The sequence below is a fragment of the Salvelinus sp. IW2-2015 genome, linkage group LG4q.1:29, assembly GCF_002910315.2.
Source record: "Salvelinus sp. IW2-2015 linkage group LG4q.1:29, ASM291031v2, whole genome shotgun sequence".
NCBI classification, from domain to species: domain Eukaryota; kingdom Metazoa; phylum Chordata; class Actinopteri; order Salmoniformes; family Salmonidae; genus Salvelinus; species Salvelinus sp. IW2-2015.
In genome coordinates this window covers 5,255,153-5,266,845 of record NC_036842.1, presented here as the reverse complement: position 1 = coordinate 5,266,845, position 11,693 = coordinate 5,255,153, and the positions used below count along the sequence as shown (strand labels likewise).

Below are 11,693 nucleotides of genomic sequence, written 5' to 3'. Positions count from 1 at the left end.
TCATAATAAAATAAAATAAATGATCCCCTAATGCATTTTAGGGTTTTCTTGCCGGCAGCTGTTGCAATTACAATTGGATCAGGTAGGCCTATGTCAATATTTTGTTAACAATTTGCATCTGGCCCTTGGCCCTAGTTTGCTCATCTGAAACTGTTTACACCTTATACCTAAATATTAGCCATTTTATATTTTTCTATGTTTCTCTCTTATCCAAGGCTGTGAAGGATCTGAATGCACCAAAACCATAGAGGTATGTACCAGAACGGTAGACTCTGGGAATACGATCCAGCAGAACGCTGATTACCTGAACCAGTTCAAAGAGATGAACTCTCCTGCTGGGGACAGAAAACATTGTGATACGGGCTTGGTCTTACCCTTCATCAGCCTCACTGGAAGTAAGTTGGACATTAATTGCGTAACATTACTGTTATCAACCTGCATGGCCTCCAGAAACTCACTGCAGTGAATTTGAGTTCGACTTTGGGTGAATTTATTCGGCTTTGTAATACGATTTCTTTTCCCTCTTTATCACACATTCGTCTACCCTGCATCATTTGTTTGTTTGTTTGTTTGTTTGTCTTAATTCACCAAAACAACATAGCCTAAGCCTCAGTCAAGCTGTTTCCTCAGCTGTTATCGCTCTGTCATTGAAAACATGGTTCTGAAGGAATGTGTTAAAACTGTGTTGCCAGTCTGCTGGCCAGCATTCTGGACAGTGTCTCCAGGGCCATCTTCAGTAGGCAAATGTTGTGAAACGTTGCGGATAGAAATGGCATGAATAGAACCAACATGATTCCTTATTCTACATGTCAGAGAGGCATGTCTGTTCTACATGATATATTTCTACCTGAACGTTGTACAACGCTGTGCCCTGCTGAACGCACCCCGGGGCTAAAGCCTGAGTGTAAATACAACACTCACAACATCCATATTAAACTTCTACCCTATGTCTTTCTCTTTTCCCGAAGGTCCAAAGCAGAGGCGAAACTGTTGTAAAAATGGTGGCGCCTGTATTTTGGCGTGCGGCGGGCATCCGTCATTGGCCGGAGCTGTGAATACGACGAACGCGTCGGGTAATTTAATTTCCCAATAATTCATATCCCAATATTTCTAGCCCTGTTTGACTGTGGAGGAAACACATATTTGAAGTCTAAAGTGATGTATCTAGCCTGTTTTGACATGTATCTCTCTGCTCTGCTCTGCTCTGCTCCCTGTCCCTGCGGGTGCTGTGGYATCATTCCCCATGGAGAGTGGATGCAGAATGGCTACTCATACTGCAGGTGTGGATTTGGGGTCCTGCACTGTTTCCCTCAGGTGTTCCATGAGGACTGTGGTAAGAAGACACTTTATGACACTGATAGAAGTTTTAAAAAATTCTCTCCAAAAACACACTGGCTTGTGCTTTTGAGGCTCAGATAAGAGAGACAGACCTTGTGGTGCAACTGGCATCAGTTGAAGAACTGTGCTCTCCATTTCATTTATGGCATTCCTATTGTAGCCTGCTGTTTGCTGATTGTAAACTAAAAATGGCATCATTCACATTTAAACATTAGCTAGCCGGTATAACCTCAATGGTATATCTGCTTAGGCCTTCTTACTTAAATGCTCCTGAGTGGCGCAGCGGTCTAAGGCACTGCATCTCAGTGCTAGTGGCGTCTCTACAGACCCTGGTTTGTATCATAACCGGCTGTGATCGGCGCACAATTGGCTCAGATTGGTTAGGTTTTAGCCGGGGTAGGCCGTCATTGGAAATAAGAATTTGTTCTTATTTGACTTGTCTAGTTAAATAAAAAATCAAATAAAAGCACAATTGTCTCAATTCATATCACCCAGACATGGTCTGTGTTGATRACAAAAGGAGTGGTCGAGCAGGTACCTTTGCTAATGCCTTTGAGAGGGGCAGGTATTATCAGAGGTGGCACTAGTTTGGCTGTGAATGGGTGATGATAAAAACCATTTGCACCTCACTGGGCAGCCAAATGGGCTCCTGTGGATCATCACAGGTTGCTGTTCTGCCCTGAAAAGCCACAAAATATTATTCCGAGGCCTGGTTTTCATGTCTGACTGTACGTCGGGAGCTTCATGAAATGGGTTTCCATGGCCGAGCAGCTGCACAGAAGCCTAAGATCACCATGAGCAATGCCAAAACGGGTCTCCCTGTCACCACCTCATGAGTCTCCCGGTCGCGGCCGGCTGCAACAGAGCCTGGTCTCGAACCAGGATCTGTAGTGGCACAGCTAGCACCACAATGYAGTGCCTTAGACCACTGCGCCACTCAGGAGGCCTGGAATGAGATGTTTGACGAGCAGGTGTCCACAAACGTTCATGTAGTGTATGTTTGTCTCTGGTAGTACACATTGTGACCAGTATTATTGCTTATTTCTTTACTGTTTTAAATGTATTCTCAGCAGAAACAAAGTTTCACTTTTTAACCAAGTTCTCTTTGACTTATTCACTTTGAACCATGTTCTCTCTGACTCATCTTATTAGTCGTATTTGCAGTTAAAACATCTGTTTACTGTTCCTATCTACAGGGACTGGGAGAGAGCTTGCGCGACCTGTGATTGTTGACCTTTTGCTTGTTTTCCCTTTTCTAAGATAAACGATTAGACCAGCCAATTTTTCACCAGCGTTGACGTTCCAGGTTGGTTTGTTAAAACTTGATTTTATTTTATTAATAGTCGCTGCTTGGTCAAAGCTGTTTGTATTGGATGTGATGGGAATGAAATGGGTTCATGTTATTAAAATTCAGATAACTTGATATTGACTGTTTATTTGTGCAATCATATTATCATAGAAAAACTGGGAATCTGGTATGGCTGATAAGGTTGACCAATAACCCAGGTTGTTTGATAGTTAACCTATACAGTATAATTTGCTGGCATAATTAATTGGAATGCAGGCAAACCAACAGAGATCCTATTATTGGATTGTRTAATTGTATTGTCAAACCCATAGAAAAAGTGTTTAATGTGTCATGGTAAAACAAAATAAATGGACTTAATAGTAATAGCATTTAATAGTAAAGAAATTGTAATGTGAATCAGAATGCCAGAGAATATTTTTTAATAATTGAATCTCAATTTTTAAGAGTTGCAATTAAAACTCGTTTCAACAAACAAACTTCCAATTGATTGGTTTTGTAAACCTCATTTGGCCCATTGTCTCTCCCAGCCAGTGCTGAAACACAAGGACTCCTCAAAGCTCTATTTTGTTATTTTATTTATCTCTGTTTTAGTTTCTGCAGAACATAACACAGATTAGATTTGGCACTGAGTTGTGACACAAGGGGAGGGAGAATAAAGTAGACTTTAAAGTTAATCAAACGTTTGTTGTCTTTGTGCTGCTATGCCCATGTCAGGACTGAAGGTCCACTTCCTGCTCTTCCGCTGTGACAGGCCGAACAAATCAAGGGGTCAGCCACTGAACACTCTTCAGAAATAGAAAGGGACATAGTTAGAACTCCCAGCTCACTGATGGCTCTCCTTCCCTGGCTCTTCCTCTGTCTACCAGGTCAACTGGATGTTGGTTCAATCAGCCTCAGCCAGACAAACCCAAAACCACTGATGGCTCTCCCTGTGTAGTGTGTACCAGGTCTGAGTAAACAGCCTCAGCTTAGACAAACTCTAAATCACTGATGGCTTTCCCTGTGTACCACGACTGAATGTTGAGACAGACAGACAGAGAGTTTCAGCGCTAAAACAGCATTTTGACTTACTTTCTTAGTGACAAGGAGCATTTGTGTGCCAGTTTCATAGATAGAGATTAAGCCTAGTCCCGGGCAGTCGTTTAAAGTATTTAAGTACGGCAGGTAGCCTAGTGGTTAGCGCGTTGGACCAGTAACCAAAAGGTTGCTGGATTGAATCCCTGAGCTGACAAGGTAAAAATCTGTTGTTCTGCCCCTGAACAAGGCAGTTAACCTACTATTCCCTGGTAGGCTGTCATTGTAAATAATAATTTGTTCTTAACTGACTTGCCTAGTTGAAAACATTTTWTTTTATTTTTTTATTTTAAGTAGTGCTTTAAAGTATTTTTGGGGGGTATCTGTACTTTACTTTACTATTTATATTTCTGACAACTTTTACTTTTACTTCACTCCATTCCTAAAGAAAGAATGTACTATTCCTAACATCCAAAAGTACTTGTTACATTTTGAATGCTTAGCAAGACCAGACAATGGTCCAATTCACGCACTTATCAAGAGAACATCCCTGGTCATCCCTATTGCCTCTGATCTGGCGGACTCACTAAACACAAATGCTTTGTTTGTAAATTATGTTRGAGTATTGGAGTGTTCCCCTGGCTATCCGGAAATAAATAAAAACAAGAAAATGGAGTCGTCTGATTTGCTTAATATAAGGAATTTGAAATGATTTCTACTTTCATTTTAACTTTCTATACTATTTAAACCAAATACTTTTAGACTTTTACTCAAGTATTATTTTACTGGGTGACTTTCACTTGAGTAATTTTCTATTAAGGTATCTTTACTTTTACGCAAGTATGACAATTGGGTACTTTTTCCACCAAATGTCCTGGACAAATAAGCGTTGTCAGTGAAGATTATTTTTGAAAAGGTGCTTCTTACTCGAGGACCCATGAAACTGTCTCTGTAATGCAATGGGGATTGTCACATATAAATTGACAGACTGTATAGGAGGCCCATGTCTTACTCTTTGTCATGATGGGATTGACTTGCTGGTAAAGAGATGGTAGCTAAATGCCCTGGACTAATCCCTCCATCCAACACATTGATTTATTGAGCCTCTCTCTCTCTCTCTCTCTCTCTCTCTCTCTCTCTCTCTCTCTCTCTCTCTCTCTCTCTCTCTCTCTCTCTCTCTTGATGAAGAGGATTTGCCTCTTCATCAACAACAAATGGTGACTCGAGCGCAGTGGAAGTCTCGACACGTTTTGGAATACCTGATGGTCAAATATCGACCTTTCCACCTCTCGAGGGAGTTTTCAGATGTTATCTTGACTGTTCTATAAATTACACAAGAAACAAGTAATATAGAATCATCAAATGAGCTAAAGGACCTCTATATCAGGTGGTGTGAAAGGAATGCCAGGAAAATCTTTAAAAACTCCAGCCGCCTAAGCCATAGACTATTTTCTCTGCTTTCAGGCCACTGTACTGGGGTAAAACTAGGCCCTCAAAAGAAGGCCTTATGAAATATACATAGTCTTAAACAATGCAATTTTAATGGCAACATATTCACTTAGGATCTCACTTGGTGAAGGCCAGAGGACTGAAAATGAATGAACACAACAACCATGTCTCTGTCAGTAGAAATCACAGTCATCGGTGGTACTGGTAACTAAAATTCATTCGAAAGGCAATATGAAAATACATGAAATATGCAAATAAGGCTTGAAACCCTACAGCAGGGCCATTTAATTCCGGTCCTGGAAGGAAGAAACATTTCTGGTTTGGGATTTTTGTATGGTTTTTCAAAAAAACATCCCATTTATGGTTCTTCCGAAAATCCGACCCTAAAAATGGTTCTCCTATGTCATCGCTCTCAAGAACCTTATTTGGTTCCAAATTCCGTCTTTATTTTTCAGAGTCTAGAACAGGCCCTCCTGAATCTACTGGGCCCCAACCAATGCCTGCTGACCTGGGAGCATATAGACTCAATACCCAGCAATGCTCGTGTCTGGATCAGTCTTGACAAGTCACGGCCAGATCTCATAACATGATAACACACATACCCTATTTAGGCCGACAGCTATCCYCACAAACATCCTTATAAACTCCTCGCTATTATAATGGAGATGGAGTCACAACTGATCCAGATTTTAAAAAAGGGGATTTTCTAGTGAGCCAATAGTAGTGAGATTCCACCATGCTAGTTTTGAGGACGCCGCCCACAATTCAGAATAAGACTTTAATCCATGTAGTCCTTCTTCAGAGATAGTGTATTATTTTCTTTTATCTCCTTCGCCCCACTGGCAGACAGGGGCGGAGTCAATGACCCTACTACACGTAATCATGAAAAGCTCTGAGATGAGATGAGATGAGATGAGGTGTGTGTGTGTGTGATGTGTGTGTGCTCGTGCATGTCTGCGTGCCTGCCTGCTTGCGTTTGTGCATCTGCGTGCCAGTGAGGGATTTAGTTTTGAAAGTGAAAATCAACTGAGTTTGTAACAGATTGAAGATGCCTAGGATTACAACCAAGAAATCTTTAGAATCGCATGGAGATGGACTCTTGCATGGGCAGACTGATCTCTCTCCTTCTGATTCAATGTCCTCTGAGGCAGGAGTCCACGGTGCAGTCAATAGATACATGTCAAGACTTGTAGAAACACATTTTATACAAGAATTCATGTGATCCATAAAATCGGTAAAGCATTTTACAGTTGAGATGTGAGCTGCACACTGCTTTATGAAAGGCAGAAGAATCTGCTTCTCCAAAGAGAATTGYAATCTTTCTTTGTGTATGATRTCTTGATTATTCCATAAGGGTTGAAGAGAGCATTAAATGAAAACAAGAAACATTAAATGCTTCTTCCTTATCTGTTATGTTTTGTAGTGTTTTATACCAAGAGCATGCGGGATGAAAATTAAATCGAAAGGAAGGGAAGGGAAGGGAAGGGAAGGAAGGAAGGAAGGAAGGAAGGAAGGAAGGAAGGAAGGAAGGAAGGAAGGAAGGAAGGAAGGAAGGGTAATCTTTACGTTGAAGATTCTCCTGTTACAGAAGTGTTTGTTTCATTGAACAACAAATATCAATGTACACAATAATTGATGTTACATTTTCAACATTCTCTAATGCATTTTCTAGTAGGCCTACATTACACATGTATTAAAAGCAAAGACCTTACACTTTCTTGACTTCTTTGTAAGGCCTGAACCCTAAAATGTATATTTTCTCTCCCTTCTTTAGGACAGTTGAGGGAGTTATTTGTGGAGGAGAGACGGTCCTATCTGGACTTGATAAGACAACATGAAAGATGCTTCCGTATCACCTCTGTAAGTGGCAACCCTTAGTCACTGGGCATGAACTCAGTGCTTCAAGTGGCTGAATTCTACAGTAAGTTGTGCTTCTCTTAGCAAGGTTAATAGGGGGTTTCGGAACTTAGCTGCCCTCCTCTAACCTCACCTCACAAACCCATTTAGAATTKTGAAATAAGCCCTTTGTCTTTGGTGAATTAATATAGGCCATATTGGATCTAATTCAGTGCACATTATATTTTCTTGTGAAAGCACATCAAAATGTTTGATTTTCAGAAGAGAAAATGATGCAAATGCTGTATTAATGCTTCTCTTTCAAATTGTAATGCGTTTTTAATCGGATCCATTTATGAGAGAGAAAGGGTAGCATCTAAATCTCTCTCTCACACCCTCTTTTCATCCCTATCCTCTCACTCTCTTTTTCTGGAAGGATCAGAGTGTCCATCCATTGTGACAGAGTGACAGTGGTGTATGTATCTGTTCTGTGGCAGTAAACAGAGGCAGAGMTTTGTAAACAGACCGGCTGGCAGCCAGGGGATGGGATGGGGCTGGCCGGTGGGAGTTCATCAGGCGCGGGGTCTGATKGTGCGTCCCAAATGGCACCCTATTGCCTATATAGTGCACTACTTTGACATGGGTCCATAGGGTTTTGGTTTTTAAAAAATGCACACTACATAGGCAATAGGGTACTATATAGGAAAAAGTGTGCCACTTGGGATGCACTTTAAGACGGGAWTCTAAACAACACAAGGAGGAGAGGATGGGATAGCAGGGGAGTGCTRTGTGACTTACACCCACACAGCAGACAACATTATACATCACACTGGCAGGGGACGTATTTACCCTTAACAAGCTGCTGGGGAAGGGGTTGGAGAGGTTAGAGAGAGAGGAGAGCGAGGGCGGGGGGGGTGTAACCTATAATGAAATTAAACACTTTTCCAAGATACTGTACTGGAATCTGTTTATGACCGCCCCCCCTCCTCTTGCTATCCCCTTTCTCTGAGGGTGAGGTCTTTATCTGTGCTCCCCTCCTTGAGGGTCCATGCCAGGCCCTGGCAATACTCCTCCTCAGGGCCATCTGGTTTCCTTCAAGATGCCAGCGGCTCCAGAGAAGAGGACCGTCCAGGGGAGGAAGAGAGAAGACCAGAAGGCTGTCACCAATTCTTAACCCCTGTATAGACAGAGACTTGTCAAAGAAACGCAATTTGATGTTATTTTAAAGGACAAAGAAATGTGCTTTTCTTTCAAAAACAAGAACATTTCTAAGTGACCCCAAACTTTTGAACAGTAGTGTATATTTGACAAGCACGTCCCTTATTCCACCACTTGGCACTGTGCGTACGCATGGGCACGACTGTACATACATTTATGCACACTCTCATGCAAACGGTCATATTGATACATCTCCCTCTTTGCGTGGAATTTATTTCAGGCATGGTTAACACACAGATGTGTGCCTATGCATGATTGGTAAATGAAACTCTGGTCTGCCCTAGAAAGCCTATGTAAATGACGGTCGCCAGAACAGCGAAACAAAATCAAATAAATGAGCCAAATCATAGGAATACGTGGATGATTTCAGCGCTATCACTATCTACTGGTTTTAATGTATATGGTATTGTCAGACGTAATGAATAGGCTTGTGGGTAACATGCTGACCCCACACCACTCGGGTCRCGCACGYGCCAGTGWTGCAAAATAAATGTACACATACATGTTATTCAATCATTGCACCCACACTGCTCGYGCGCCTCAGCGAGCGTCTGCGTGGCCAGGCGTTAAAATAGAAATTGCTTCTATTTGTGACGCTCAACACGCTGCAAGTCCGGCCTCTCCYATCTCCTCATTGGTTTTTAAGAGCATATACCCACGTGRGTGATTGAAAGATGAACTTAGGTCCACACTCCGGTCGGTTGTGGTAATGCTGTAAAGTTGGCTGCCAGCCGCCATATAAAGTCCAAGGAAGAAAAAGAAGCCTGAAGGAAGGAGATGACTAGAAACAAATTCGGTTTACCRTTTTATCTGTGGATTAATTGTCAGAGTAGAGGACCTTGTGCATTTCAGGTAAAATAACAATCCAATGTTTATATACCAGGAAAAATTTGCTAGCAACAGCAAGCTAGCTAGCTAAATTGTAATACATGTWTAATGCTTTTTGACCTGTCCCCAAATTAATATAATTGGTTCAGAGTTCGTTTTAATATTTCAATCTGCGTGTCCTGATCGCTTCTGGTGTGGGTGAACTAAATCAACGTGTGTAACGCGATGACRCACGTGCGCGACCAGTTTGGTAAGCATGTTACAAAGTAAATGGAAGCGGAATGAGAAAAAGGGAAGTTGTGGGAAACTAGGTTTTTGGTTTCACATTGGTTGTGTAAACGAATCCATGAGTTTCCTGACTGGTAAAACRGAATGTTTTATACACATTCTGAGAACTGAAGTGGAAGGGAACATTTCTTTTTTGGTTGCAGTGAGGTTCTGAGAATGTTTTGCTCTGGGTCCTTGAAAGTTKTCCTGTAAGGTTTTATTAACGCTCAGAGAACGGAAATTATAGGTTATTGGAAAGTAATTTAATTGAACATTACTAAAGTTTTTTCTTGTGGTTTTTATGTAACGTTTTCTTTACTAAATTKAAAGGTTATTTGGAGGTTTTTGAATAACCATCTTAAAACTTTCACCGGATTTTTCAATAAAACTTTAATAACACTACTAGCTCAGATACAGTAGGACACATTAAAATGTATTTGCTTAAGCATGCAAACATTTCTCATCAGTGAGCTTCAAACCTATGATCTTCTGTTCTCTATCCCTGGAATCAGTCTACTGTGCCACCAGGATGGAGCTAGCATGCCATGTGTTTTTATGCAAACAAAGCTGTTCATTTTAATCTATTCAACCAGACCCTATTTCAAAGGAAACAAGCACTCATTGAGAGCAGGTGTGGCCAATTAGTGGGCACGGCCAGCAAACCTGAACACACTTAACCAAATAGAGGATAGAGAGAGTTTTGTTGACGCTGAGAACGTAATGTATGTTTTTAATAAATAACATTCTTAGAACATTTTCTGAACATTACTAACATTTCTTGTGTTTTTTATGGAAATCTTTCTTCATGTTCTGAAAACGGGATGTACATGGYTTAAAATAACATTCTTAGAACGTTAACTGAAAGACACTAACTGTTTTTGTGTTTTTTATGGAACGTTTTCTTCATGTTCTGAGAAYGGAATTTAGAGATAATTGATGTTAATGTAGAGAAGTRCATTTTTTGGAACATTCCMAGAATATTGCCAAAATCTGACATAAAAGGGAACCATAGATTCTTTGAACGTTCTGAGAACATCGCTTAAATCACAGCATTTTTGGAGAACGTTCCCAGAATGTAGTAAAAATATTACATTTTTGTAGAATGTTCTGTGGAAGAACTGAAATTCCCACAGAAGAATGTTGTTTCTACTATTTGAGAACAGTCCCAATGTCAAACCAGTTGGAGAATGTTCATAGAACATTACCAACAATGAAATGAAAGGTGCAATATGCATAAATCGCTCCGCTATTTCCTGGTTGCTAAAATTGTAATAGTTTGCCTAACCTCACTAGGGTAGTCCCACCTCGTCAACAGCCAGTGAAACTGCAGGGGGCCAAATTCAAAACAACAKAAATCCCATAATTAAAATTCCTCAAACATACAAGTATTTTACACCATTTTAAAGATACACTTGTTGTAAATCCAGCCACAGTGTCCGATTTCAAAAAGACTTTACGACGTAAGCACACCAAACGATTATGTTAGGTCAGAGCCAAGTCACAGAAAACACAGCCATTTTTCCAGCCAAAGAGAAGAGTCACAAAAAGCAGAAATAGAGATAAAATTAATCACTAACCTTTGATGATCTTCATCAGATGACACTCATAGGACTTCATGTTACACAATACATGTATGTTTTGTTCGGTAAAGTTCATATTTATATCCAAAAATCTGAGTTTACATTGACGCGTTATGTTCAGTAGTTCCAAAACATCCAGTGATTTTGCAGAGAGCCACATTCATTTACAGAAATACTCAATAAACATTGCTAAAAGATACAACTGTTATGCATGGAATTTTAGATCCACTTCTCCTTAATGCAACCGCTGTGTCAGATTTCAAAAAACTTTACGGAAAAAGCACACCATGCAATAATCTGACTAACAGCGCTCAGAGACCAAAAACAACCCAAACAGATATCCGCCATGTTGTGGAGTCAACAGAAGTCAGAAATACATTATAAATATTCACTTACCTTTATGATCTTCATCAGAATGCACTCCCAGGAATCCCAGTTCCACAATAAATGTTTGTTTTGTTCTATAATGTCCATCATTTATGTCCAAATACCTCCTTTTGTTCGCGCGTTTAGCACAGTAAACAAATTCATGAGGCGCGATCTCTAGGTGCAGACAAAAAGTCAAAAAGTTCCGTTACAGTCCGTAGAAACATGTCAAACGATGTATAGAATCAATCTTTAGGATGTTTTTAACATAAATCTTCAATAATGTTCCAACCGGAGAATTCCTTTGTCTGTAGAATTGCAATGGAACGCAAGCTACTATCACGTGAATGCGCATGGTCAGCTCATGCCTCTCTGGCAGACCTCTGACTCAATCCCCTCTCATTCGCCCCACCCTCACAGTAGAACCTCAAAACAAGGTTCTAAAGACTGTTGACATTAGTGGGAAGCCTTAGGAAGTGCAATATCAC

At 40.7% G+C, this 11,693-nt stretch overlaps 1 long non-coding RNA gene across 2 annotated transcripts; it reads left to right on the top strand.

Annotated features, from left to right (window-relative positions):
• Positions 1-10,983, top strand: LOC111961299 (uncharacterized). 2 transcript variants are annotated; one of them, XR_002876991.2, is made up of 7 exons: positions 1-82; positions 216-395; positions 969-1,073; positions 1,261-1,333; positions 2,599-2,644; positions 6,885-7,031; positions 7,957-10,983. It is a non-coding gene; the product is annotated as an uncharacterized lncRNA (long non-coding RNA). The 2 variants fall into 2 exon arrangements; XR_002876990.2 differs by having other exon boundaries at positions 6,885-10,983.
• The last annotated feature ends 710 nt before the right edge of the window (positions 10,984-11,693 follow it).